The sequence below is a fragment of the Mauremys reevesii genome, linkage group 12, assembly GCF_016161935.1.
Source record: "Mauremys reevesii isolate NIE-2019 linkage group 12, ASM1616193v1, whole genome shotgun sequence".
In the NCBI taxonomy this organism is placed as follows: domain Eukaryota; kingdom Metazoa; phylum Chordata; order Testudines; family Geoemydidae; genus Mauremys; species Mauremys reevesii.
This window is the reverse complement of record NC_052634.1, coordinates 32,622,511-32,648,236: the sequence shown is the minus strand read 5'-3', so window position 1 is coordinate 32,648,236 and position 25,726 is coordinate 32,622,511. Positions and strand designations below refer to the sequence as shown.

At 59.6% G+C, this 25,726-nt stretch overlaps 3 non-coding genes and 1 pseudogene across 3 annotated transcripts; 1 reads left to right on the top strand and 3 right to left on the bottom strand.

The window, feature by feature from the left end:
- The window catches only part of LOC120375680, a 1,085,709-nt pseudogene that overhangs the window by 236,201 nt on the left and 823,782 nt on the right, over nt 1-25,726 (bottom strand).
- Nucleotides 1,248-1,442, bottom strand: LOC120376385. The gene has a single exon (XR_005587267.1). It is a non-coding gene; the product is annotated as a U2 spliceosomal RNA (small nuclear RNA).
- TRNAQ-UUG lies at nt 16,660-16,731 on the top strand. The gene has a single exon. It is a non-coding gene; the product is annotated as a tRNA-Gln (tRNA).
- Nucleotides 24,334-24,519, bottom strand: LOC120376413. Its single transcript, XR_005587293.1, has one exon. It is a non-coding gene; the product is annotated as a U2 spliceosomal RNA (small nuclear RNA).

Here is a 25,726-nt window from a genome sequence, read left to right as displayed (position 1 = left end):
GGGACCCGCCGCGGGACTGGGGAAGGGCGGCGCAGCGCTCCGCGCTGCTTGGGGCAGCCTACTTTGTAGAGCCGCCCCTGATAAGAAGGGAGCCTGACGGGGACACTGAGCAGAGAACCCCGGACAGCCCCCACTGCTCCTCGAAGGCGTCAAGGGAGCCAGCGGATGCCGCCCAGAGGAACTCTGCCCGGAGACGTGAACGGACTAAGGATCAGAAACAAGCCCCGCAGTCGCAGGAGCCTGGGGGGGAATTGTGCTGTGAAATGGTTTCCTGTTCTGACATGTCCCCAATTGCCCTTTTTGCCCTAACAGGCTGCAGTGCAACATCCATGTTTTGCTCCAGCTCATTCCGTCCTCCCAGGGGCCGGGGAAGGGAAATGGCTGCAGTGGAGCCAGTTGAGGGAGGGATTAGCAGGGAGTTGCTGGCGGGTTCCCTTGGCGGGGAGAAAGGGCCGTAAATACATAGGGGGTGGGAACTTCCAGGAAGGTTGGTCTGGGTGGGAGAGGGCAGGAAATCCCCAGGGTGGGGGATAGGGTGTGACAAACCTGCTCGGATTTGTTTACTGTGAGGCTCCAGCATTTCTCAAATGTGGCCACCAGGGGCTTTTATTGTGGCCACAGCCTCCCGGGCTGTAATTGAGGGGGATTCGGGGGCAGCAAAGCAGCGGCTCATCCCCCCCGACTGCCTGCAGGGGCTGGTCCCTACCCCCTTCCGGAGTCATAAACACGGCAGGAGCCGGCAACCAGTGGGAGTTCCCCTCCTCCCCACGTGCGGTGGGGCTCAGGCTTCAGGCTTCTGCTCTGGGATGGTGGGCGGCAGCTTCAGTCAAGATACATGGAACGTAGGCTGGGTGGGGAGAAGTCTGTGTAACTCATCCAGTTATTGATATACATGTGACATCGAATATTACCAATCTGTGTTCCCCCCCCCCCCCCAGAAACCACCCCAACCAACCATCTCCCAAACAGACCCTCAGTCTGGAAAGCATTCATCCCTCATATTGTTGAAAAGACTCACAGCAAACAGAAGAATCCCAGCTTTCAAAACAATCCTCCAGCAAAACAAAGAAACTCACATCTGTAGACTCAGAAAACACTCCTAAGAAATTTTAACAATATGTTGTTATGAAGAAACCAAAATGCTAAAGAGGCCTGATTTTTCAACTCCTTTAAAAAAAAACCTTTTCAAATCAGCGTCTTTAGAGTAAAACTATTTCTGCTTTTCTAACCAGACAATTCTCCCCAGAAGGAGAGACACTGGTCCTGGAGACACTGCAATACCAGGTCAATGCATGGGGTGAACAGAGCAAGCTCCTATTCCATCCCCTTGTTTCAAAAATCAATTTAACATACAGTCCTCAAATAAAGGACCTATCAGATATTAAACTGATACAAACAGACACTGCGCTTTTGATCTTAGCTCCAAGGAGCGGAGAAGCAATGCTGAAAGTCTCGAATGCTAGGCAGCCGCTCTTCCCCCACTGCTTTCTACTTCAGCACGAGGAGCTCCCAGACACGCACTAAACACCATTCACGACACTTGATAACTAGGTAACTCAAAGTGATGATCACTTCCCCGAAATGACTCCACTGGAAGAATTCAAAGCAAGAGCCCTTAACACACAATTCTGTTCAAAGACAGAGAAGTCTTTCACCCTCCTTCCTCTTGCTGGTTTCCCTGTACACGCCTAATTTGCATAAACCCACCCACTGACATGTGACTAACAATCTCTCACTGTTAACTCTTACAGCAAAACAGGCCAAAGAAAGCCTATGCAAGCGCTATACCGCAGCCCCAATGCTCTTTTCTGCTCCTTCTCAAACGTACAGTCATCAGGCACACATAAGATAGTTTTGCTCCATACCAGTCCAGTTCCTTGTCTAACCACTGCACACACATGGTATAACCGTACCCTGAGCTGATTCCCGACTTTTGCGCTCAATCCAGGAAAACGAGAATTGAGAGAGAAGCTGTGCAGGGAAGTCTTCCTGAACTTGCACTCCACTCCCCAAGGGCCTTTCGGGCTCTTCTGTGGACTTCAGGTTCCATTTGATTGCCAAGGTTTATGGTCTTATTAATTAGCCATCTCCTAATGCAAGGATGCTACATGTCAGACTAAAGATCAATTTTCCAAAAGAGCTGAGAAACAGAACTAAAGCTGAGCCTGAAGTGTTACATTTACATGAGCATCCAGAATCTGACTGTGCCCTGGCAAGTTCAATGCTTCCGAAAGAAATCAGAAAATAAGGAGCCCGTCAGGGCCCCCTGCTAGCACCCAGATCTAGTCAATCTGTAGGGAAATAAGGAAAAGGTGATGAATAAAGAAGTCAGGAAATAACAAGGAAATGAAGAGGTTTGTCGAACGGGTTTCTGTCCGATATACCATCTTCTCAGCTACCAATCAAAGTTAAAGACCTAAAGTCGACCTATCGCCATAAGTACAGGTGGTTGAATGGAAGTTAAAAGGAGCTGCTGTCACAAGTGTTAGGAGCCTGCACGCAACATGCAGACCATTTAAAAATGCTGCAATTAGAGGCTGCGACAAAGTTCCTCCTCTACCTCGGTGGGTCCTGCACTTATTGGCAGATTTGCTCACCTCAGTGATCTTCCCCTCTGGTGGAACCCACAGTCTGGGTCAACTCCTCCTGTGTCTGATCAGGAGTTGGGAGGTTTGGGGGAACCTGGGCCCGCCCTCTACTCCGGGTTCCAGCCCAGGGCCCTGTGGATCGCAGCTGTCTATAGTGCCTCCTGGTACAGCTGCATGACAGCTACAACTCCCTGGGTTACTTCCCCATGGCCTCCTCCCAACACCTTCTTTATCCTCACTACAGGACCTTCCTCCTGGTGTCTGATAACGCTTGTACTCCTCAGTCCTCCAGCAGCATAGCACTCACTCTCACTCTCACTCTCACTCTCACTCTCACTCTCACTCTCACTCTCTGCCTCTCAGCTCCTTGCACCTCTTGCTCCCAGCTCCTCACACGCACACCACAAACTGAAGTGACTCCTTTTTAAATCCAAGTGCCCTGAGTAGCTCTGCCTTGATTGGCTGCAGGTGTCTAATCAGCCTGTCAGGGGTGCGGAAAGCCCTAGGGCGGGTGCAAGGAAGTTTTGGGCCCTAGGTGAAACTTCCACCTTGCACCCTCCCACCCAGCTAACCGCGTCTGTCTGTTCCCCCACCCGCCGCAGCTAACTCAGCCCCCCACCCGGGGAGCCCCCCTGCAGCAACTACTCCCCCCATCCCCCCGTGGCAGCTAACCCTGCCTGGGGAGACTTCCTCCCCACCCCACCCCTGCCACGGCAGCTTACCCTGCCTGGGGAGACCTCCTGCGGACATGGGTGGCAAGTTTGTAGACATTTTGGTTGTGCCCAGAACCCGCCCCCCAACTCTGCCCCCCCAAACTCTGCTCCCACCTGCCTAATGCTCTGGGAGGGGGCTCGGGAGGAGGTCTGGGGTGCAGATCCTGGGCTGGGGATTAGGGTGCAGGAGGGTGCAGGCTTTGGGATGGAGTTTGGGTGCTGGGTGCAGGCTCTGGGCTGGGGCAGGGGTGGGTGTGCAGGAGGGGTGAAGGGTGCAGGCTTTGGGACAGAGTTTGGGGTTGGGAAGGGGTATGTGGGAAGGGGAGGGTGCACCTTGTGGGGAGGAGTTTGGGTATAGGAGGGAATACCGGGGTGTGGGCTGTGGGGCTGAGGATGAGGGATTCATGATGCAGGAGGGGACTCAGGGCTGGGGCAGAGGATTAGGGTGCGGGGGATGAGGGCTCTGGCTGGGGATGAGGGGTTCATCCTGCGGTGGGTGGCTCTGGGCTGGGGCAGAGGATTAGGGTGCTGGGGTGAGGGCTCTGGCTGGGGTTGCGGATTAGGGTGCGGGGGGATGAGGGGTTCATGCTGCAGGGGGGCTCAGGGCTGGGGCAGAGGATTAGGGTGCAGGGGTGAGGGCTCTGGCTAGGTCTGAGGATTAGGGTGCGGGGGGATGAGGGGTTCATGCTGGGGGGGGCTCAGGGCTGGGGCAGAGGATTAGGGTGCGGGGGGATGAGGGGTTCATGCTGCAGGGGGGGGCTCAGGGCTGGGGCAGAGGATTAGGGTGCGGGGGGATGAGGGGTTCATGCTGCCGGGGGGCTCAGGGCTGGGGCTGAGGATTAGGGTGCAGGGGTGAGGGCTCTGGCTGGGACTGAGGATTAGGGTGCAGGGGATGAGGGGTTCATGCTGCGGGGCTCAGGGCTGGGGCAGAGGATTAGGGTGCGGGGATGAGGGGTTCATGCTGCGCAGGGGACTCAGGGCTGGGGCAGAGGATTAGGGTGCGGGTGTTAAGTGGTTCATGCTGCGGGGGGGCTCAGGGATGGGTCTGAGGATTAGGGTGCAGGGGGATGAGGGGTTCATGCTGCGGGGGGCTCAGGGCTGGGGCAGAGGATTAGGGTGCAGGGGGATGAGGGGTTCATGCTGCAGGGGGGCTCAGGGCTGGGGCAGAGGATTAGGGTGCAGGGGGATGAGGGCTCTGGCTGGGGATGAGGGTTTGGGGCATTGGGGAGGCTCAGGGCCGGGGGAGAGACCCAGCTCCGAATATTGCTGGAGCAGGGCCCCCAGCCCTGAATATTCCTGGAGCCCGGGCACCGCACGCAGATATAACCTGCCCCCCCTGCCTGCGGAAGCTAACCCTGCCTGGGGAGCCCGCCCCAGCTCACCTCGGCTCCACCCCCTCCACTGAGCACCCGGCATCGCTCTAATTCTCCTCCTCGCCCAGGCTTGCGACGCCGACTGGAGGAGAATTAGAGCTGGGCTGTGTGCTCGGCGGAGGAGGCAGAGCGGAGGTGAGCTGGGGTGGGGAGCAGTTCCCCTGTGCGCCCCCAACCCCCGTTACTGGGGACAGCCCTCCCTGCGCTCCCCCCAGCTCATCTCTGCTCCACCTCCTCGCCTGAGGGGGTTATTAGGCGCCACCAACCACTAGGCGGCCGCCTAGTTTGCCCAAATGGTTGCACGGGCCCTGGTGTTCACAAGCAGTGTGAAAACGTGCAATTCCCGCTCACACTGCACAGGGGCAGCACAGCTCCGGGGTTCTCTGGAATCGCACAATAATGCTGGCTTTGTTCCCACAGCACCTGGAGCTTTTCACAGTGAGACATGGGGGTGCTGCAGCACCCGCCGCAGCCCTTGTTCCCGCACCTCTGCTTCTCTACAGGGAACTTGTTATGCCACGAGGGGGGTGCAGGGAGTCTGTGCAGGAGACCCAGGCCCACGCGCTGAGCACTGCAGCTCCAGCGCTGTGTGCGGGATTCATTTCTGCTCTCTGATAAACTGCTCCAGGCTTCTCTGTCCCACTAATATTCGTCCAGGCTCCCCGGCGCTGTTAGTATCTGTCCAGAGCTCTCGCCAGCCCTGCCCCAGGAGAGCTGGGCGCTCGCCCTGCTCTAGGAGAGCCAGGCAGGCCCTGAGCACTAGACGGTGACCCTAGGCCAGTGGTGCCAGAACAATCTGTATAGTGGGGGGTGCTGAGCCACCCAACCAACTGTAACCCCTGGGTGTGATGGAAACCACGTCAAGCCAGGGGCTGCTGCAGCCCCCCCAGTTCCAGCCCCTCTGCCCAGGCAGCTCCCCCAGCCTGACACACACACCCAGCCCCTGCACCCGCCCCACCCCAGGGCTCCTCAACCCAGAGGGGAGCCCCCCGGCTGAGTGGGGAATCAGAACCCCCCGAAATTACCCTGGGACCAGCATGATCTGCCTCTGCCCTGCACTGCTCTGCATGTATTCGGAGTGAGTCAGTTTCCCTGTCCCAACATGTGTCCCCCAATGTCTCTTCTCTTCCCCAGTTCCCTCCAAACCAGCCCATTTCCCCTGCACCCCGGGCTGGGTCTCTGCCAACCCCCTCTCCTCTCCTCCTGACCCCAATATCTCCCTGCCCCTACGGGTCTGTAGGGCTGGATCCCTCCCGCCCCCCCTTCTCCCATCATTTCCTGCCTCTGGGGGTCTATGGAGATGGGTGTCTCCTCTACCATCCCCTCTCCTACCCCCACATATCCCGCTGCCTCTAGGGGTCTATGGGGCTGGGTCTCTCCCCCGTCCATCCCCTCCCCTGCCCCCAAAATCCCTCTGGGGCTCTGTGGGGCTGGGGCTGGGTCTCTCTCCCTGCCCCTGTGCTCACCCCTGCACACGATGTCCCCTCCTGCCCCCAATATGCCTCTGGGGCTCTGTGGGGCTGGGGCTGGGGCTCTCTCCCTGCCCCTGTGCTCCCCCCTGCACGCGATGTCCTGGGAGTGACTCAGTTTCCCTGGACCAACATTTCACACACCCCACCCCCACCCGACATGCCTTCCTCCACCCCACCGCATTTCTCCTGCACCCCAGGCTGGGTCTCTGCCAACCCCCTCTCCTCTCCTGACCCCAATATATCCCTGCCCCTGCAGGTCTATGGGGCTGGGTCTCTCCCTCCCCCCTTCTCCCCCCATCCCCTCATCCCTTCCCCCAATATCTCCCTGCCCCAGGCTGTCTATGGGGCTGGGTCTCTCCCTGAAGCCCCGCCCCCTGCGCGGGGCTCACAGACAATCCCCGCCCGGCGGCTGTGACGTGCGCTGGGGCTGTGACGTGCGCTGACGTGCTCACTCCCCGCAGGCAACGCCTTCACTTGACACCAAAACGACAGAGGGTGTCACGTGTCCATGGGCGGGGCTATGCAGATGAGCAGTGTCTGGCGGCAGGACGGAGAGCAGCGAGAGGAACCGAAGGAGCCCGGCGGAGAGAATTCTCTGCGTGTGGACAGAATCCGGTGTGGGGAGTTCGTGCTGTGGGTGCCTGCACCGGAGTCACTTCGGGGCAGTGATTGCTACTGAGCTGCATAGTGACCAAAGGCGTGTGAATGGGGTGTGGTGCCTGGCGGGGAGCAGCTCATGGTGATAAGGTGCCCCTCACTCCCGACCCGCAGCCCCTGCTATCCCAGTCCTGACCTGCAGACCCACAGCTCTGCCGGTGCCCCTCACTCCCGACCCGCAGCCCCCGCTATCCCAGTCCTGACCTGCAGACCCACAGCTCTGCCGGTGCCCCTCACTCCCGACCCGCAGCCCCCGCTATCCCAGTCCTGACCTGCAGACCCACAGCTCTGCCGGTGCCCCTCACTCCCAACCCGCAGCCCCGCTATCCCAGTCCTGACCTGCAGACCCACAGCTCTGCCGGTGCCCCTCACTCCCGACCCGCAGCCCCGCTATCCCAGTCCTGACCTGCAGACCCACAGCTCTGCCGGTGCCCCTCACTCCCGACCCGCAGCCCCGCTATCCCAGTCCTGACCTGCAGACCCACAGCTCTGCCGGTGCCCCTCACTCCCGACCCGCAGCCCCGCTATCCAGTCCTGACCTCCAGACCCACAGCTCTGCCGGTGCCCCTCACTCCCGACCCGCAGCCCCCGCGATCCCAGGCCTGACCGGCAGACCCACCGCTGTGCCGGTGCCCCTCACTCCCGACCCGCAGCCCCGCTATCCCAGTCCTGACCTGCAGACCCACAGCTCTGCGGTGCCCCTCACTCCCGATCCGCAGCCCCCGCTATCCCAGTCCTGACCTGCAGCCTCACAGCTCTGCCGGTGCCCCTCACTCCCGACCCGCAGCCCCCGCTATCCAGTCCTGACCTGCAGCCTCACAGCTCTGCCGGTGCCCCTCACTCCCGACCCGCAGCCCCCGCTATCCAGTCCTGACCTGCAGACCCACAGCTCTGCCGTGCCCCTCATTCCTGACCCGCAGCCCCTGCTATCCCAGTCCTGACCTGCAGACCCACAGCTCTGCGGTGCCCCTCACTCCTGACCCGCATCCCCCGCTATCCCAGTCCTGACCTGCAGACTCACAGCTCTGCCGGTGCCCCTCACTCCCGACCCGCAGCCCCTGCTATCCAGTCCTGACCTGCAGACCCACAGCTCTGCCGGTGCCCCTCACTCCCGACCCGCAGCCCCCACTATCCCAGTCCTGACCTCCAGACCCAGAGCTCTGCCGGGGCCCCTCACTCCCGACCCGCAGCCCCGCTATCCAGTCCTGACCTCCAGACCCACAGCTCTGCGGGTGCCCCTCACTCCCGACCTGCAGCCCCCGCTATCCCAGTACTGACCTCCAGACCCACAGCTCTGCCGGTGCCCCTCACTCCCGGCCCGCAGCCCCCGCTATCCCAGTCCTGACCTGCAGACCCACAGCTCTGCCGGTGCCCCTCCCTCCCGACCCGCAGCCCCACTATCCCAGTCCTGACCTGCAGACTCACAGCTGTGCCGGTGCCCCTCACTCCCGACCCGCAGCCCCTGCTATCCCAGTCCTGACCTGCAGACTCACAGGTCTCCCGGTGCCCTTCACTCCCGACCCGCAGCCCCTGCTATCCAGTCCTGACCTCCAGACCCACAGCTCTGCCGGTGCCCCTCACTCCCGACCCGCAGCCCCCGCTATCCAGTCCTGACCTCCAGACCCACAGCTCTGCGGGTGCCCCTCACTCCCGACCCTCAGCCCCCGCTATCCCAGTCCTGACCTCCAGACCCACAGCTCTGCCGGTGCCCCTCACTCCCGACCCGCAGCCCCCGCTATCCAGTCCTGACCTCCAGACCCACAGCTCTGCGGGTGCCCCTCACTCCCGACCCTCAGCCCCCGCTATCCCAGTCCTGACCTCCAGACCCACAGCTGTGCTGGTGCCCCTCACTCCCGACCCACAGCCCCTGCTATCCCAGTCCTGACCTCCAGACCCACAGCTCTGCTGGTGCCCCTCACTCCCGACCCGCAGCCCCCGCTATCCCAGTCCTGACCTCCAGACCCACAGCTCTGCCGGTGCCCCTCACTCCCGACCCGCAGCCCCCGCTATCCAGTCCTGACCTGCAGACCCACAGCTCTGCCGTTGCCCCTCACTCCCGACCCGCAGCCCCTGCTATCCCAGTCCTGACCTGCAGACCCACAGCTCTGCCGGTGCCCCTCACTCCCGACCCGCAGCCCCCCCTATCCCAGTCCTGACCTGCAGACTCACAGCTCTGCCGGTGCCCCTCACTCCCGACCCGCAGCCCCTGCTATCCAGTCCTGACCTGCAGACCCAGAGCTCTGCCGGTGCCCCTCACTCCCGACCCGCAGCCCCTGCTATCCAGTCCTGACCTGCAGACTCACAGCTCTGCCGGTGCCCCTCACTCCCGACCCGCAGCCCCCGCTATCCCAGTCCTGACCTGCAGACCCACAGCTCTGCCGGTGCCCCTCACTCCCGACCCGCAGCCCCTGCTATCCCAGCCCTGACCTGCAGACTCACAGGTCTGCCGGTGCCCCTCACTCCCGACCCGCAGCCCCTGCTATCCAGTCCTGACCTGCAGACCCACAGCTCTGCCGGTGCCCCTCACTCCCGACCCTCAGCCCCCGCTATCCCAGTCCTGACCTCCAGACCCACAGCTCTGCTGTTGCCCCTCACTCCCGACCCACAGCCCATGCTATCCCAGTCCTGACCTACAGACTCACAGGTCTGCCGGTGCCCCTCACTCCCGACCCGCAGCCCCTGCTATCCAGTCCTGACCTCCAGACCCACAGCTCTGCCCGTGCCCCTCACTCCCGACCTGCAGCCCCCGCTATCCCAGTCCTGACCTCCAGACCCACAGCTCTGCCGGTGCCCCTCACTCCCGACCCGCAGCCCCCGCTATCCCAGTCCTGACCTCCAGACCCACAGCTCTGCTGGTGCCCCTCACTCCCGACCCCCAGCCCCCGCAATCCCAGTCCTGACCTCCAGACCCACAGCTCTGCCGGTGCCCCTCACTCCCGACCCGCAGCCCCCGCTATCCAGTCCTGACCTGCAGCCTCACAGCTCTGCCGGTGCCCCTCACTCCTGACCCGCAGCCCCCGCTATCCAGTCCTGACCTGCAGACCCAGAGCTCTGCCGGTGCCCCTCACTCCCGACCCGCAGCCCCTGCTATCCAGTCCTGACCTGCAGACCCAGAGCTCTGCCGGTGCCCCTCACTCCCGACCCGCAGCCCCTGCTATCCAGTCCTGACCTGCAGACCCACAGCTCTGCCGGTGCCCCTCACTCCCGACCCGCAGCCCCCACTATCCCAGTCCTGACCTTCAGACCCACAGCTCTGCCGGTGCCCCTCACTCCCGACCCGCAGCCCCCACTATCCCATTCCTGACCTGCAGACTCACAGCTCTGCCGGTGCCCCTCACTCCCGACCCGCAGCCCCTGCTATCCCAATCCTGACCTGCAGACTCACAGCTCTGCCGGTGCCCCTCACTCCCGACCCGCAGCCCCCACTATCCCAGTCCTGACCTTCAGACCCACAGCTCTGCCGGTGCCCCTCACTCCCGACCCGCAGCCCCCACTATCCCATTCCTGACCTGCAGACTCACAGCTCTGCCGGTGCCCCTCACTCCCGACCCGCAGCCCCTGCTATCCAGTCCTGACCTGCAGACCCAGAGCTCTGCCGGTGCCCCTCACTCCCGACCCGCAGCCCCTGCTATCCCAATCCTGACCTGCAGACTCACAGCTCTGCGGTGCCCCTCACTCCCGACCCGCAGCCCCCACTATCCCCGTCCTGACCTTCAGACCCACAGCTCTGCCGGTGCCCCTCACTCCCGACCCGCAGCCCCCACTATCCCATTCCTGACCTGCAGACTCACAGCTCTGCCGGTGCCCCTCACTCCCGACCCGCAGCCCCTGCTATCCAGTCCTGACCTGCAGACCCAGAGCTCTGCCGGTGCCCCTCACTCCCGACCCGCAGCCCCGGCTATCCAGTCCTGACCTCCAGACCCACAGCTCTGCGGGTGCCCCTCACTCCCGACCCGCAGCCCCCGCTATCCCAGTCCTGACCTCCAGACCCACAGCTCTACCGGTGCCCCTCACTCCCGACCCGCAGCCCCCGCTATCCCAGTCCTGACCTGCAGACCCACAGCTCTGCCGGTGGCCCTCCCTCCCGACCCGCAGCCCCCACTAACCCAGTCCTGACCTGCAGACTCACAGCTCTGCCGGTGTCCCTCACTCCCGACCCGCAGCCCCTGCTATCCCAGTCCTGACCTGCAGACTCACAGGTCTCCCGGTGCCCTTCACTCCCGACACGCAGCCCCTGCTATCCAGTCCTGACCTGCAGACCCACAGGTCTGCCGGTGCCCCTCACTCCCGACCCGCAGCCCCCGCTATCCCAGTCCTGACCTCCAGACCCACAGCTCTGCCGGTGCCCCTCACTCCCGACCCGCAGCCCCCGCTATCCAGTCCTGACCTCCAGACCCACAGCTCTGCGGGTGCCCCTCACTCCCGACCCTCAGCCCCCGCTATCCCAGTCCTGACCTCCAGACCCACAGCTCTGCGGGTGCCCCGCACTCCCGACCCGCAGCCCCTGCTATCCCAGTCCTGACCTCCAGACCCACAGCTCTGCTGGTGCCCCTCACTCCCGACCCTCAGCCCCGCTATCCCAGTCCTGACCTCCAGACCCACAGCTCTGCCGGTGCCCCTCACTCCCGACCGCAGCCCCGCTATCCAGTCCTGACCTGCAGACCCACAGCTCTGCCGTTGCCCCTCACTCCCGACCCGCAGCCCCTGCTATCCCAGTCCTGACCTGCAGACCCACAGCTCTGCCGGTGCCCCTCACTCCCGACCCGCAGCCCCCACTATCCCAGTCCTGACCTGCAGACTCACAGCTCTGCCGGTGCCCCTCACTCCCGACCCGCAGCCCCTGCTATCCAGTCCTGACCTGCAGACCCAGAGCTCTGCCGGTGCCCCTCACTCCCGACCCGCAGCCCCCGCTATCCAGTCCTGACCTCCAGACCCACTGTTCTGCCGGTGCCCCTCACTCCCGACCCCCAGCCTTGCTATCCCAGTCCTGACCTCCAGACCCACAGCTCTGCAGGTGCCCCTCACTCCCGACCCGCAGCCCCGCTATCCAGTCCTGACCTGCAGACCCACAGCTCTGCCGTTGCCCCTCACTCCCGACCCGCAGCCCCTGCTATCCCAGTCCTGACCTGCAGACCCACAGCTCTGCCGGTGCCCCTCACTCCCGACCCGCAGCCACCTCTATCCCAGTCCTGACCTGCAGACCCACAGCTCTGCCGGTGCCCCTCACTCCCGACCCGCAGCCCCTGCTATCCAGTCCTGACCTGCAGACCCAGAGCTCTGCCGGTGCCCCTCACTCCCGACCCGCAGCCCCTGCTATCCAGTCCTGACCTGCAGACTCACAGCTCTGCCGGTGCCCCTCACTCCCGACCCGCAGCCCCTGCTATCCCAGTCCTGACCTGCAGACTCACAGGTCTGCCGGTGCCCCTCACTCCCGACCCGCAGCCCCTGCTATCCAGTCCTGACCTGCAGACCCACAGCTCTGCCGGTGCCCCTCACTCCCGACCCGCAGCCCCCACTATCCCAGTCCTTACCTCCAGACCCACAGCTCTGCCGGTGCCCCTCACTCCCGACCCGCAGCCCCCACTATCCCATTCCTGACCTGCAGACTCACAGCTCTGCCGGTGCCCCTCACTCCTGACCCGCAGCCCCTGCTATCCAGTCCTGACCTGCAGACCCAGAGCTCTGCCGGTGCCCCTCACTCCCGACCCGCAGCCCCTGCTATCCAGTCCTGACCTCCAGACCCACAGCTCTGCCAGTGCCCCTCACTCCCGACCCACAGCCCCCGCTATCCCAGTCCTGACCTCCAGACCCACAGCTCTGCCGGTGCCCCTCACTCCCGACCCGCAGCCCCCGCTATCCAGTCCTGACCTGCAGACCCACAGCTCTGCCGTTGCCCCTCACTCCCGACCCGCAGCCCCTGCTATCCCAGTCCTGACCTGCAGACCCACAGCTCTGCCGGTGCCCCTCACTCCCGACCCGCAGCCCCCACTATCCCAGTCCTGACCTGCAGACCCACAGCTCTGCCGGTGCCCCTCACTCCCGACCCGCAGCCCCTGCTATCCAGTCCTGACCTGCAGACCCAGAGCTCTGCCGGTGCCCCTCACTCCCGACCCGCAGCCCCTGCTATCCAGTCCTGACCTGCAGACTCACAGCTCTGCCGGTGCCCCTCACTCCCGACCCGCAGCCCCTGCTATCCCAGTCCTGACCTGCAGACTCACAGGTCTGCCGGTGCCCCTCACTCCCGACCCGCAGCCCCTGCTATCCAGTCCTGACCTGCAGACCCACAGCTCTGCGGGTGCCCCTCACTCCCGACCTGCAGCCCCCGCTATCCCAGTCCTGACCTCCAGACCCACAGCTCTGCCGGTGCCCCTCACTCCCGACCCGCAGCCCCCGCTATCCCAGTCCTGACCTCCAGACCCACAGCTCTACCGGTGCCCCTCACTCCCGACCCGCAGCCCCTGCTATCCCAGTCCTGACCTGCAGACCCACAGCTCTGCCGGTGCCCGTCCCTCCCGACCCGCAGCCCCACTATCCCATTCCTGACCTGCAGACTCACAGCTCTGCCGGTGCCCCTCACTCCCGACCCGCAGCCCCTGCTATCCCAGTCCTGACCTGCAGACTCACAGGTCTGCCGGTGCCCTCACTCCCGACCGCAGCCCCTGCTATCCAGTCCTGACCTGCAGACCCACAGCTCTGCGGTGCCCCTCACTCCCGACCTGCAGCCCCGCTATCCCAGTCCTGACCTCCAGACCCACAGCTCTGCCGGTGCCCCTCACTCCCGACCCGCAGCCCCCAGACACCCAGTCCTGACATCCAGACCCACAGCTCTACCGGTGCCCCTCACTCCCGACCCGCAGCCCCTGCTATCCCAGTCCTGACCTGCAGACCCACAGCTCTGCCGGTGCCCGTCCCTCCCGACCCGCAGCCCCCACTATCCCAGTCCTGACCTGCAGACTCACAGCTCTGCCGGTGCCCCTCACTCCCGACCCGCAGCCCCTGCTATCCCAGTCCTGACCTGCAGACTCACAGGTCTCCCGGTGCCCTTCACTCCCGACCCGCAGCCCCTGCTATCCAGTCCTGACCTGCAGACCCACAGGTCTGCCGGTGCCCCTCACTCCCGACCCGCAGCCCCCGCTATCCCAGTCCTGACCTCCAGACCCCCAGCTCTGCCGGTGCCCCTCACTCCCGGCCCGCAGCCCCTGCCATCCCATTCCTGACCTCCTGTGACGTTATGAGTGTAATATAATATTTCATTGAAAGGTGAAAGGGCCAGAAAGAGTTAATCAACTCACCTCACCCACTGACCTGACCCATGGGTGAACCTTAAGGACTGGTTAGGAAGATCTGTAAATGAATAGAGCTTTGAAATGCAAGTCTGCATTGTTAGAGGTAGAAGGGGAGATGTTTGCTCAGGTCTTGTGATGTCAGCAAACAAGTCTTGTCTATTGCTGTAGTTTTAATTCAAAGATCAAAAAAGGAATATTAACATTTATGAAACTCCACCAGAGAGGTCCTTTGGGGCCATCTGCCTGTCCCAAGTCAGGGTAAAGGAGGAGGGTTGGGCGTGGGGCTAGCAACTCCACCCTGTAAAAATCAGCTTGCTACAGAAACGCCAACAATAGAGTTAACAAAGACTTTTAGCCTGGAAAAAGAAGGGTCTTCAACTCGAAGATGCATGACGCTGGGTGGTGAAAGCCGCGAGGAAGCCACTAAGCCGATCACCCTTCTTACAACCAGGAGGATTACCATCGGCACATGGAATGTGAGGACCATGTACGAGTCAGGAAAGACGGCGCAGGTTGCAGCAGAGATGAGGAGCAACAACCTGAAAATTAGAAGGAGAAGGTGGGGCTGGATAGGACATACACTACGCAAGCAGCCAACCAACATCACCAGACAGGCACTGCGGTGGAACCCCCGAGGCAAGCGGAAAAGAGGCCGCCCAAGAAATACCTGGCGACGCGACCTTCAGGTTGATAGCAAAAAAATGGGCTATACCTGGAACCAGCTAGAGCGAATGGCCCAGGATAGAAGACTCTGGAGATCTGTGGTTGGCGGCCCATACCCCGGTTGGGGTGACGGGCATGAATGAATGAATGAATGAACATTTATGATGATACTTGAGTGAAATAGTATTATTGTCTCTGTGTCTCTTTGAAGGTTGTGCTAACCTGGATCTGAACTGTTTAATGGGTAAATTACCCTGTGCTAATTGCCAGGATGTTTGGGAGAAGAAGTTAAGCCTATAGTTTTCTCAGGCCGAAAGGCTGCTGGAAATGTATAAGAACCGTGGGACACGATCCTGCTTCATCTCAGATCTGCTTTGGGTTTCAAGAGGGGGAAACCTTAAGCCATAAGGATTGAGATCCCCAGTCACTGACTGGAGCCACCCTGAATATGGACATTGCACTATAACCTCTGGACTATTTCTAAAAGGACTTTTGGCAACTACAAGCTCACCTCTGCTATGCATCTGAACCTCGAGAATTGAATTCAAGTCTGTCTGTATATTGATCTTTTAACCAACACTCTCTCTCTTTTCTTTTTTAATAAATTTTAGCTTAGTTAATAAGAGTTGTCTATAGCATGTATTTGGGGTAAGATCTAAGTTATAATTGAACCTGGGTAGGTGGCTGATCCTTTGGGATTGGAAGAACCTTTTCTTTTATATGATGAGATAAGATTTTCAGGAATCATCATCATATGTGACATGTGTGTCTGGATGGAGGCCTGAGGCTGGGCACTTTAAGGGAACTGCGTGGTTTGGACTTCTGAGTAACCAGTGAGGTGCTACAGAAGCTGTTTTGTGCTGGTTGGTAAATCTAAGTATTGGAATAACCACCAGCGTTTGGGGTGTGTCTGCCCCGTTTTGTTTGCAGTTCACCCTGATTGAGTGACCTCAGCTGGCTCCCACGGCAGCACCGTCACACTGCTTCTTTCTAGTCACACTTTCTACACATCTAACATTAGTGTATAATGTAATACAGATCTATCCCAACACCTGCCGGAGGTCCTCTGGTAAGGCGGATTCGGCGGTAGGCCTGTGGGAGGTCTGCCGGTCCCGCGCCTTCGGCGTAACCACCACCGAATTGCTGCTGCAGCCGCGGGACTGGCAGAGCTCCCGCAGGCATGCCACCTAATCCGCATTACCAGGGGACCTCCTGCAGGCAGGCTGCCGAAGGCAGCCTGACTGCCACCCTCACAGCGATCAGCAGGCCGCCCTCCGCAGCTTGCTGCTCTGGTGCCTGGAGCCGCCCCTGTCCCTGACCCAGGGCAGAGGATATTGGAAGCTGAACATCCAGAGCTTGCAAGATAAAGGAGCAGGGGGGTGAAGCCTGGCGGTGTTGGCAGAACGGGAAAGCATCAGAGGGTCCTATGGCAACGAGGGGGATTGGTGGGAGTTGGTGAGGGAGGAGTTGGCGGCTTTGTTCCGGCGGTCGGGCAAACAACACAACATTAAAGAAACCAGCAGTGCCAAGTCCTGCAGCGTCGCCTGTGGGATTTCCACAAGAGCATCCAGGCAGGGGAGCCAGTCAGCGTGTGACTTTACGACCGGATCAAGCAACAGCTGCCCGAGTTCCAGGAGATGAGGCTGCAGCTGGCCGATATGAGCGGGAGCACCAAGTGAAGGGAGGGGCGGCCTCCCCTGACATTTTTGCAGCCTGCAGGGAACGGAGACAAAGCAGGGGGATGCAGGGACTCAGGGCAGGACCCGCGGATCCGGTAGTGCAGGACTATAGTTGCTGGAGGAGGAGAGTGAGTCCCATGAGAGGAAGCCGCTGGTGGGAAGCAATAAGTGCAGAGTGCAAACCAGCCAGCTGGGAGTCACAGGGGTCTAGAAAACAAAACAGCAGCAGGTCCCGTGGTGTAATGGGCAGCACTCGGGACTTTGAATCCTGGAATCTGAGTTCAAATCTCAGTGGGACCTGTGGCGGGTATGTTGGTTTGCTGCACAGCCCTGGAGCTCAAGGTGCTTCGTTACTCTGTCCCTACCTGAGTTAGAGTGATTTTTTTTTCTCCTCCTCCTGGGTCACTGATGCCCACTGGAGATCATGGGCGCCAACTTATATGGGCTCATGGAGCTAAAGCCCCAGGAATATTCAAAATCAGGGGCTCTGCTCCACCAATATTTGGAGCTAGGTTTTGCCCCTTTAAATCCCAGCCGCGGCCGGGAATCAGAGGGCTCTGGGCTGCCTGCAACCGCGGGAAGCCCAGAGCCCTTTAAATCCCAGCCGCGGCTGGGAATCAGAGGGCTCTGGGCTGCCTGCAACCGCGGGGAGCCCAGAGCCCTTTAAATCTCAGCCGCGGCCGGGAATCAGAGGGCTCTGGGCTGCCTGCAACCGCGGGGAGCCCAGAGCCTTTTAAATCCCAGCTGCGGCCGGGAATCAGAGGGCTCTGGGCTGCCTGCAACCGCGGGGAGCCCAGAGCCTTTTAAATCCCAGCCGCGGCTGGGACTCAGAGGGCTCTGGGCTGCCCGCTGCGGCGGGGCCCCCAGAGCCGTTTAAATCCCAGCCGCGGCCGGGAATCAGAGGGCTCTGGGCTGCCTGCAACCGCGGGGAGCCCAGAGCCCTTTAAATCTCAGCCGGGGCTGGGAATCGGAGGGCTCTGGGCTGCCCGCAGGGGCAGAGAGCCCAGAGCCCTTTGAATCCCAGCCGCGGCGGCTGGGATTTAAAGGCTCAGGGCTCCCGACTGCCAGCAGCTCACAGCCCTTTGAATCCCAGCCCTGGCCGCTGATTGCCCCTCCCCAGCCCCCTGCCCCACCTGCCCCCCAGGACCCCCACCCCCTATCTAAGCACCACTGGTCCTTGTCCCCCATTACCCACTCCTGAGACAACTGCCCCTAACTGCCCCTTGGGACCCCAGCCCCTATCTAAGCCTCCCTTCTCCTTGTCCCCAACTGCCCCCGCCTGAGCCCCCACCCAACTTTCCCCCAGGACCCCACCCCTACCTGTCCCCTGATAAACCCCTTGACGCCCATGCCTATCCAATTGCTGCCTGTCCCCTGAATGCCCCTCCAAACCTCTGCCCCATCCAACCCCCCCTGCTCCTTGTCCCTTGACTGGCCCCTGGAACCCCCTACCCCTTCTCCAACCTTGTAATCTTGTGGTACTGACGTGTTGTAGCTTCATTTTATATCGGCTTACAGGGCAGGAGTGGGGGGGGCACCACCATTTTGGGCCCCACCAAAAATTATACAAACCTGCCGCCTATGCTGGAGATGGGTCTCTGGTCCAGCTGGGCCGCTAGAGGGTGGGGTCCTAGAACTTAACCGTCTGGCTAGAGATTCCTGCGGGTTGACCTGATGGTTGGGTTTCTTGCTGCTTCACCTGACGCCCACAACTTTGGTCCCTGTAGCTGCAGCTGCCACACTCTTCCTCTTGCCCACATGGCATTTAAAGGAAGCAGGGCCAGGGCCAGGCTTCCCAGGCTGGAGCCCAGCCCCTCTCCTCCTCTGGACACCTGGAGCAGAGGTGCTGGTGCTGATGGCTCCAAGGGAAGGCTTAAAAGCCACAGAGCAACTGAGGTCAGGGCAAGAGGAGGGCAGGACCATGCCTATGTGTGGCCTTCAGACAGGCACAAAAACACCCAGCCAGGCTGCTCCCTGCCCATGCCGAACCCCACTGAAGGCCACCAGCATGCGGGGCGGCTGCTGATGCTCTGTGGCCATTATCGAAGACGGTAGGAAAGCAGGGCCAGCCCCCCTGGTGGGGCCTCTTACTGTTCCCACTCTCTGTGCTCACTTTTGCAATGGGGCAGGAGATTTTACCCCAAGAGGCTTTTCCCCAGCTGGCGAGAAGCAGAGAAACACCCAGGCTCCCAAGGTGCTATTTAGCAAGTACCCTCAAGCACAGGGACAGGTGCACACTTGAAAGAGGGAAACTGCTCCACACGCTAGCCCGGGCAGCCGCCCATTTTCTTTGGCAAGTCAGGAAGGGCAAAGGCGAGACTGGAAGCGCCTGGGGCTCATGCCCCAGCCTGTGTGACGCCCAACCCCCAACTCCTTCCCGGGGCTCTAGCTGAAGCCAGAGCATTGGCCTGAGCCGCCAAGAAGCGTTTCCAACCCTGAAGGAAGCAGGACTTTCAGCCCAAAGGTAAAATTGCACAAGTACAACCATGAAGGGACTCGAACCCTCAATCTCCTGATCCGAAGTCAGGCGCCTTATCCATTAGGCCACATAGGAAAAGGCCCTCCAGGCACTTCTTTGGAAAAGGCTGACACTCATGCATCCGACAAAATGGGGATTCACCCACGAAAGCTCATGCTCCAATACGTCTGTTAGTCTGTGAGTTGCCACACGACTCTGCTGCTTTTGCAGACACTGTGTTTCTCAGGTCAGCTACTGAGGGGGGCCGAGACTCTCTGGGCACAAGAAGTCGAGTTCCCAGTGAGACGTGAGACTTAATTCTCTGGAGCCAGGTGCAGGGCTTTGGCAGGGAGGCTCAGGCATGGGGGATTGGGGTGCAGCGGACGGACCGGCTGTCTAGGTGGGGAGATTTAGTCTCACTGAGGAGGAGGAGGGGGAATCCTGCTGACAGGCAGTGGCCAGGGTCGGTGCAACCACTAGGCAAACTAGTCGGCCGTCCAGGGTGCCAAGTGGTTGGGGGCACCAAAAAGCACACTCAGGGGGGGCGGGGAGTGGCGGTGAGCTGGGGCAGGGGGCTGGGGGAGGTGCGGGGGGAGGGCTGCCCACAGCAAGTAACAGGGGTGGGGGTGTGCAAGGGAACCGCTGCCTGTCCCAGCTCACCTCTGCGCCGTCTTCTCCCCTGAGCACGCTGCCCCCGCTCTGATTCTCCTCCCCTCCCAGGCTTGCCGCACTAAACAGCTGATTGGCACCACAAGCCTGGGAGGCGGGAGAAGTGGAGCGGCGCCGGCGAGCTCAGGGGAGAAGGCGGAGCGGAGGTGAGCTGGGGTGGGGAGCTGCTGCAGTGGGGGCTGCCTGGCTCTTGGGGCGGCCGAGGGGAAGGGGCGGCACGTCGGGCTCTTTGGCAGCGGGTCCCTCGGTCCCTCTCGGAGGGAAGGACCTGCCACCAAATTGCCGCCGAAGAAGGCGGCGCGGTGGAGCTGCCGCCGATCACTATTATGGCTTTTTTTTTTCCCCTGCCGCTTGGGGTGGCAAAAACCCTGGAGCCGGCCCTGGCCCCAGCACACGTCACAGCCCCAGCACACGTCATAGCACGTCACAGCCTGGGGCAGGGAGATATTGGGGGAGGGGATGAGGGAAGATGGGGGAAGGGACAGCCCCATAGACCCATAGGGGCAGAGAGATATTGGGGGAGGGGATGGGGGAGAAAGGGGAGGGAGAGACCCAGCCCCATAGACCCATAGGGGCAGGGAGATATTGGGGGAGGGGATGAGGGAAGAAGGGAGAGACCCAGCCCCATAGACCCATAGGGGCAGGGGATATTGGGGTCAGGAGGAGAGGAGAGGGTGTTGACAGAGACCCAGCCTGGGGTGCAGGGGAAATGGGGTGGGGTGGAGGGAGCTGGGGGAGATAAGAGACATGTGGGGTGAGGATGTGGGGGGGGTGAAATGTTGGTCCAGGGAAACTGAGTCACTCTCAGGCCATGTTGTGCAGGGGGGAGCACAGGGGCAGGGAGAGAGACCCAGCCCCATAGAGCCCAAGAGGGATATTGAGGGCAGGAGAGGGGATGGCGGAGGAGAGACCAATCTCCATAGACCCCCCCCGCGGCCGGAAATGTGGGGAGACGGGGGGAGGGAGGGATCCAGCCCTATAGACCTATAGGGGCAGGGAGATATTGGGGGCAGGAGGGGAGAAGGGGGGTTGGCAGAGACCCAGCCTGGGGTGCAGTGGAAATGGGCTGGTTTGGAGGGAACTGGGGAGGAGAAGAGACACAGGGCAGGACACACGTTGGGACAGGGAAACTGACTCACTCCTCCCCCCCATCCCCATCCTCAGCACCCTGCCCCCACCTCCTCCCCTCAGCGCCCGACCTCCTCCTCCCGCCCCACCCCGACCTCCTCCTCCCCTCCCGTCCTCAGCACCCCACCCCTTCCTCCTCCCCATCCCTGTCCTCAGCACCCCGCCCCCTTCCTCCTCCCCCATCCCTGTCCTCAGCACCCCGCCCCCTTCCTCCTCCCCATCCCTGTCCTCAGCACCCTCCCCTCTCCTTCCCCAGCACCCCAACCTCCTTCTCCTCCCCATCCTCAGCACCCCGCCCCCTTCCTCCTCCTCCCCCCATCCCCATCCTCAGCACTCCTACCCTCCTCCCCTCTGTAGGGCCCCGACAGCCCCTTCAAGCCCCCCCGTGTCTCCCCTTCTGTTGTGACCCTCTCGCCAGCCCCACCCCCATCTGTGGGGATCCCTCAGCCCCCAGTGTCCCCTCCCCATCCTGTACACACTGCCTGGCCTTTCCCTTCACCCTCCTCCTCCTCCCTGCTCCCCATCCTCAGTGCCCCGACGCCGACCTCCTCCTCTCACTCCACCCCGATGACCTCCTCCTCCTCCTCCTCCCTGTCCTCAGCGCCCCATCCCCCCTTCCTCCTGCCCCTCCCCGTCCTCAGCACCCTGCCCCTAATTGATTCCAGCCCATTTCTCCATTGCTGGGCCCCACTTTCCCATCCCCCCACTCCCCCAGTCCATCCCCAGGGTGGGGGTTTCCTCATCTCCAATCTCTGCTACCCCCCAACCTACCAGGTTCCCCTTTTCAGCCACTGTGGGGTCCTGCAACCCGCCCCCACCCATCCACTCTGGGCTCTCTAAATCCCACATTCCCACAATGCACCTTGGTAACCCCACCCTCCTCTATTCCTAATCCCCCTAGTCCCTTCCCTTGGGTCCTCCTGGACACCCCAACCCACAGTCTGGCCCCCACATACATCCCAGTCCCTCATTCACACGCTGAGCTAGTCCTTCAGGGGCCCCCACAGCCCCCCAAACTCCTCCATCCATGAGCCCCGTGGGCCTGTGGCCGGGAAGTGGGGGAAGCTCCCACTTTGGCTGGGCTGGGTGTGGGTGTTAATCTTTTCCTGGCTTGTGTGTGCTGAGCTCACCAAGGCTTTTTGCTCCCTCTGTCCTCCCCTTATGCAGCCCAGGTGGGGAAGGTGACCTGGATGCAGGGAGCCCTGATGTCGCTCCTTGCTCCCCCCTCACAGCCCCCTAGGGGGGCACAGAGGAACAATGGGGGGAGCAGTATCCGCTCATCACCGCTCTCTCCCCCTTCTCTTCCCCTCCCTCCCCGCATGTTCCTATGCCGGGAGGGAGCAGGGAGAAATCTGGGCACCACCCCAAGCAGCACTCCCCTGCCAGCCGGGAGCAGTTTCTGACTTTACACCAGCAGCACACACCTCTCTGCTACCGTACAGCACCGCCCTTGACCATGGTACCCCTGGGCAATGCCCTGGTGGCACCCACCCCTAAGGCTGGCCCTGGCTATGGGCTTCAGAGGGAGTGACCAGACCAGGCAGCCATGGAGAGCTCCAGCCCCTGTTCTCCCCTCCCAGCTTCTAGCAATCAGAGGCCAGGGACATGCTGATGACAGGTACTGCTCAATAACGAGCCAAAGTACATTCATATTCCTCATCTGAGTCAGATGCCACCCACTGAAGATTGATTGTCCTGTCTAGTGGTTCAGGTTCTGTAGTGTCTGCATCAGAGTGTTGCTCTTTGAGGACTTCTGACAACATGTTTCACACCTCGTCCCTCTTGGATTTTGGAAGGCTCTTCAGATTCTTAAACCTTGGCTCGAGCGCTGTAGCTATCTCTAGAAATCTCCCGTTGTACCTTCTTTGTGTTTTTTGTCAAATTTATAGTGAAAGTGTTCTTAAAGTGAACAACATGTGCTGGGTCATCACCCACCACTGCTATAAAACAAAATATATGGCAGAATGTGGATAAAACCATGGAGCAGAAGACATACAGTTCTTCATCAAGGTCTTCAGTCACAAATTAACACATTATTTTCTTAACGAGCGTTATCAGCATGGAAGCATGTCCTCTGGAATGGTGGTTGAAGTATGAAGGCATATGGATGTTAGCATATCTGACACGTTAATACCTTGCAATGCTGGCTGCAAAAGTGCCATGAGAGAGCCTGTTCTCACTTTTAGGTGACGTATACAAGACACGGGCAGCATTATCTCCAGTAAATGTAAAGAAACTTGTTTGTCTCAGCAATTGGCTGAACAAGAAGTAGGACTGACTGGACTCTAAAGTTTTACATTGTTTTCTTTTTGAGTGCACTTATGCAACAACAACAAAAATCTACATATGCAAGTTGTACTTTAATGATAAAGAGATTGCACTACAGTACTTTATATTTTACAGTGTAAATATTTGTAATAAAACTATATATAGTGAGCACTGTACACTTCGTATTCTGTGTTGTAATTGAAATCAATATATTTGAATATGTAGAAAAACAAAAAATTAAATTAGTATTCTATTGTTTAACAGTGCGATTAAAACAGATTAATCATGATTTTTTTAAAGTTAATTGTGTAAGTTATCTGCGATTAATTGACAGCCCTAGATTTGAATGTTTCTGTCCCATGCAGGACGAGCTGGAATATCTGTGTGCAGGGAAAGAGCCTGGGGGGAATTGTGCTGGGAAATTATTTCCTGTTCTGACATGTCCCCAGTTGCCCTTTTGCCCTAACAGGCTGCAGCGCAACATCCATGTTTTGCTCCAGCTCATTTGGTCCTCCCAGGGGCCGGGAAGGGAAATGGCTGCAGTGGAGCCAGTTGAGGAGGGATTAGCAGGAGTTGCTGGCGGGTTCCCTTGGCGGGGAGAAAGGGCAGTAAATACATAGGGGGTGGGAACTTCCAGGAAGGTTGGTCTGGGTGGGAGAGGGCAGGAAATCCCCAGGGTGGGGGACAGGGTGTGACAAACCTGCTGGGATTTGTTTACTGTGAGGCTCCAGCATTTCTCAAATGTGGCCACCAGGGGCTTTAATTGTGGCCACAGCGTCCTGGGCTGTAATTGAGGGGAGTCGGGGCAGCAAAGCAGCGACTAGTCCCTGGGCTGCCTGCAGGGGCTGGTCCCTACCCCCTTCCGGAGTCATAAACACTGCAGGAGCAGGCAACCAGTGGGAGTTCCTCCTCCCCACGTGCGGTGGGGCTCAGGCTTCAGGCTTCTGCTCTGGGATGGTGGGCGGCAGGCTCAGTCAAGATATATGGAACGTAGGCTGGGTGGAGAGAAGTCTGTGTAACTCATCCAGTTATTGATATACATGTGACCTCGAATATTACCCATCTGTGTGCCCCACACACAACCCCCAACCAACCATCTCCCAAACAGACCCTCAGTCCGGAAAACATTCATCCCTCGTGTTGTTGAAAAGACTCACAGCAAATAGAAGAATTTCAGTTTTAAAACAATCCTCTAGCAAGACAAAGAAACTCACAGCTGTAGACTCAGAAAACACTCCCAAGAAATTTTAACAATATGTTGTTATGAAGAAAGTGCTAAAGATACCTGATTTTTCAACTACTTTAAAAAAAATCTTCTCAAATCAGCATCTTTAGAGTGAAACTTTTTCTGCTTTTCTAACCAGACAATTCTCCCCAGAAGGAGAAGCACTGGTCCTGGAGACACTGCAATACCAGGTCAATGCATGGGGTGGACAGAGCAAGCTCCTATTCCAACCCCTTGTTTCAAAAATCAAAAATAATATACAGTCCTCAAATAAAGGACCTATCAGATATTAAACTGATAAGAACAGATTTAAATTTTATTAGAGAATATTTAAAGTAAACGATACAAAGTGTTTGAAACGTCAGTTATTGTGTCATTGGGGGTAACATACAGGTTGTGGGGGGATGTTAGCATTTTGGTGTTAGGCAGCATATACATATACACAGTCTGTCATGTCCCCAATGCGGGGTATACGGTGGGTGAGTTCAAGGTACAGCCAGTAAGCAGTGAGGGCACATCACTCATACAAACAGGTTATGGATAGTCGTGGGCATGAATAAATGAGCGGACTGGGTAATGGTGATAGGGTGCCCCTCACATGGCAGAGTTCAGTTTGGTTGGTTCAGGGCTCAGGAGATAAAGTCCAACAGAGGAAGTTTACAGGTCTCTTCCCCCTTGCGGGTGCGTGGAGTCACGCCGGCTCACTCTTGGTATTGACGGTGGCCGGTGACGTGCTCTGTGTAAATGTCTCTGGACCACCGAATAGCGTCCGAGACCATTAGGCATCTCATGAGCCGCGCGTAGCGACGGCCAACCCCACAAGTCCGCAGCACGCGCTCATTAAGGGGGTCCCAGGCGCCCAAGGCCCCAACGATCAGAGCGTCGGTGTAGACCTCGTAGCTCTTTGCTCGCAGGGTGTCAGCCAGGGGAGCGTACTTTTCGAGTTTGCGGGCTCGGGCTTGGCGGAAGGCCGTGATCCTATTCTCCAACGGGATCGCTACCATTGATCTTAACTCAAAGAGCCGAGAAGCAATGCTCAGGCTTTGCGGCACGCGCACACCCCCTGCCCCCACCGCTTTCTACCTCGCCGGGGCGAGCACTCAGCCACGCAATGAACACCGTAGCGAGGTAACTCTAAGTGAGGCTCACTTCCCTAAAATGACTCCAGTGGAAGAATTCAAAGCAAGAACCCTTGACACACAATTCTGTTAAAAAAAAAGAAAGAAAGAAAAAAAGAGACAGTTCCCTGTACGCTCCTCCTTTCCACAAAAACCCACCCACTGACCTGCTGCCCCCGAGCCGCTCGCGCACCCCCCCCCACACTTTTTTTTTCTTTAATTATTTTCCTTGAGTCACGCTAGGAATGTGACTCAAAGGATCACAACCTTCCTCCTCTTCTGCTCCTATGAACTAGCCCTCGTCTGGGCAAAACATTTACAGAGACTGTTTCCTAGGTTAAGAGGGTGGCATTTTCCCAATGGGAAAAGGGATGGAAATTTTCTCTTCTGTGGGGAGACGAGGGAAAGAACGAGCCAAACCATGCCATT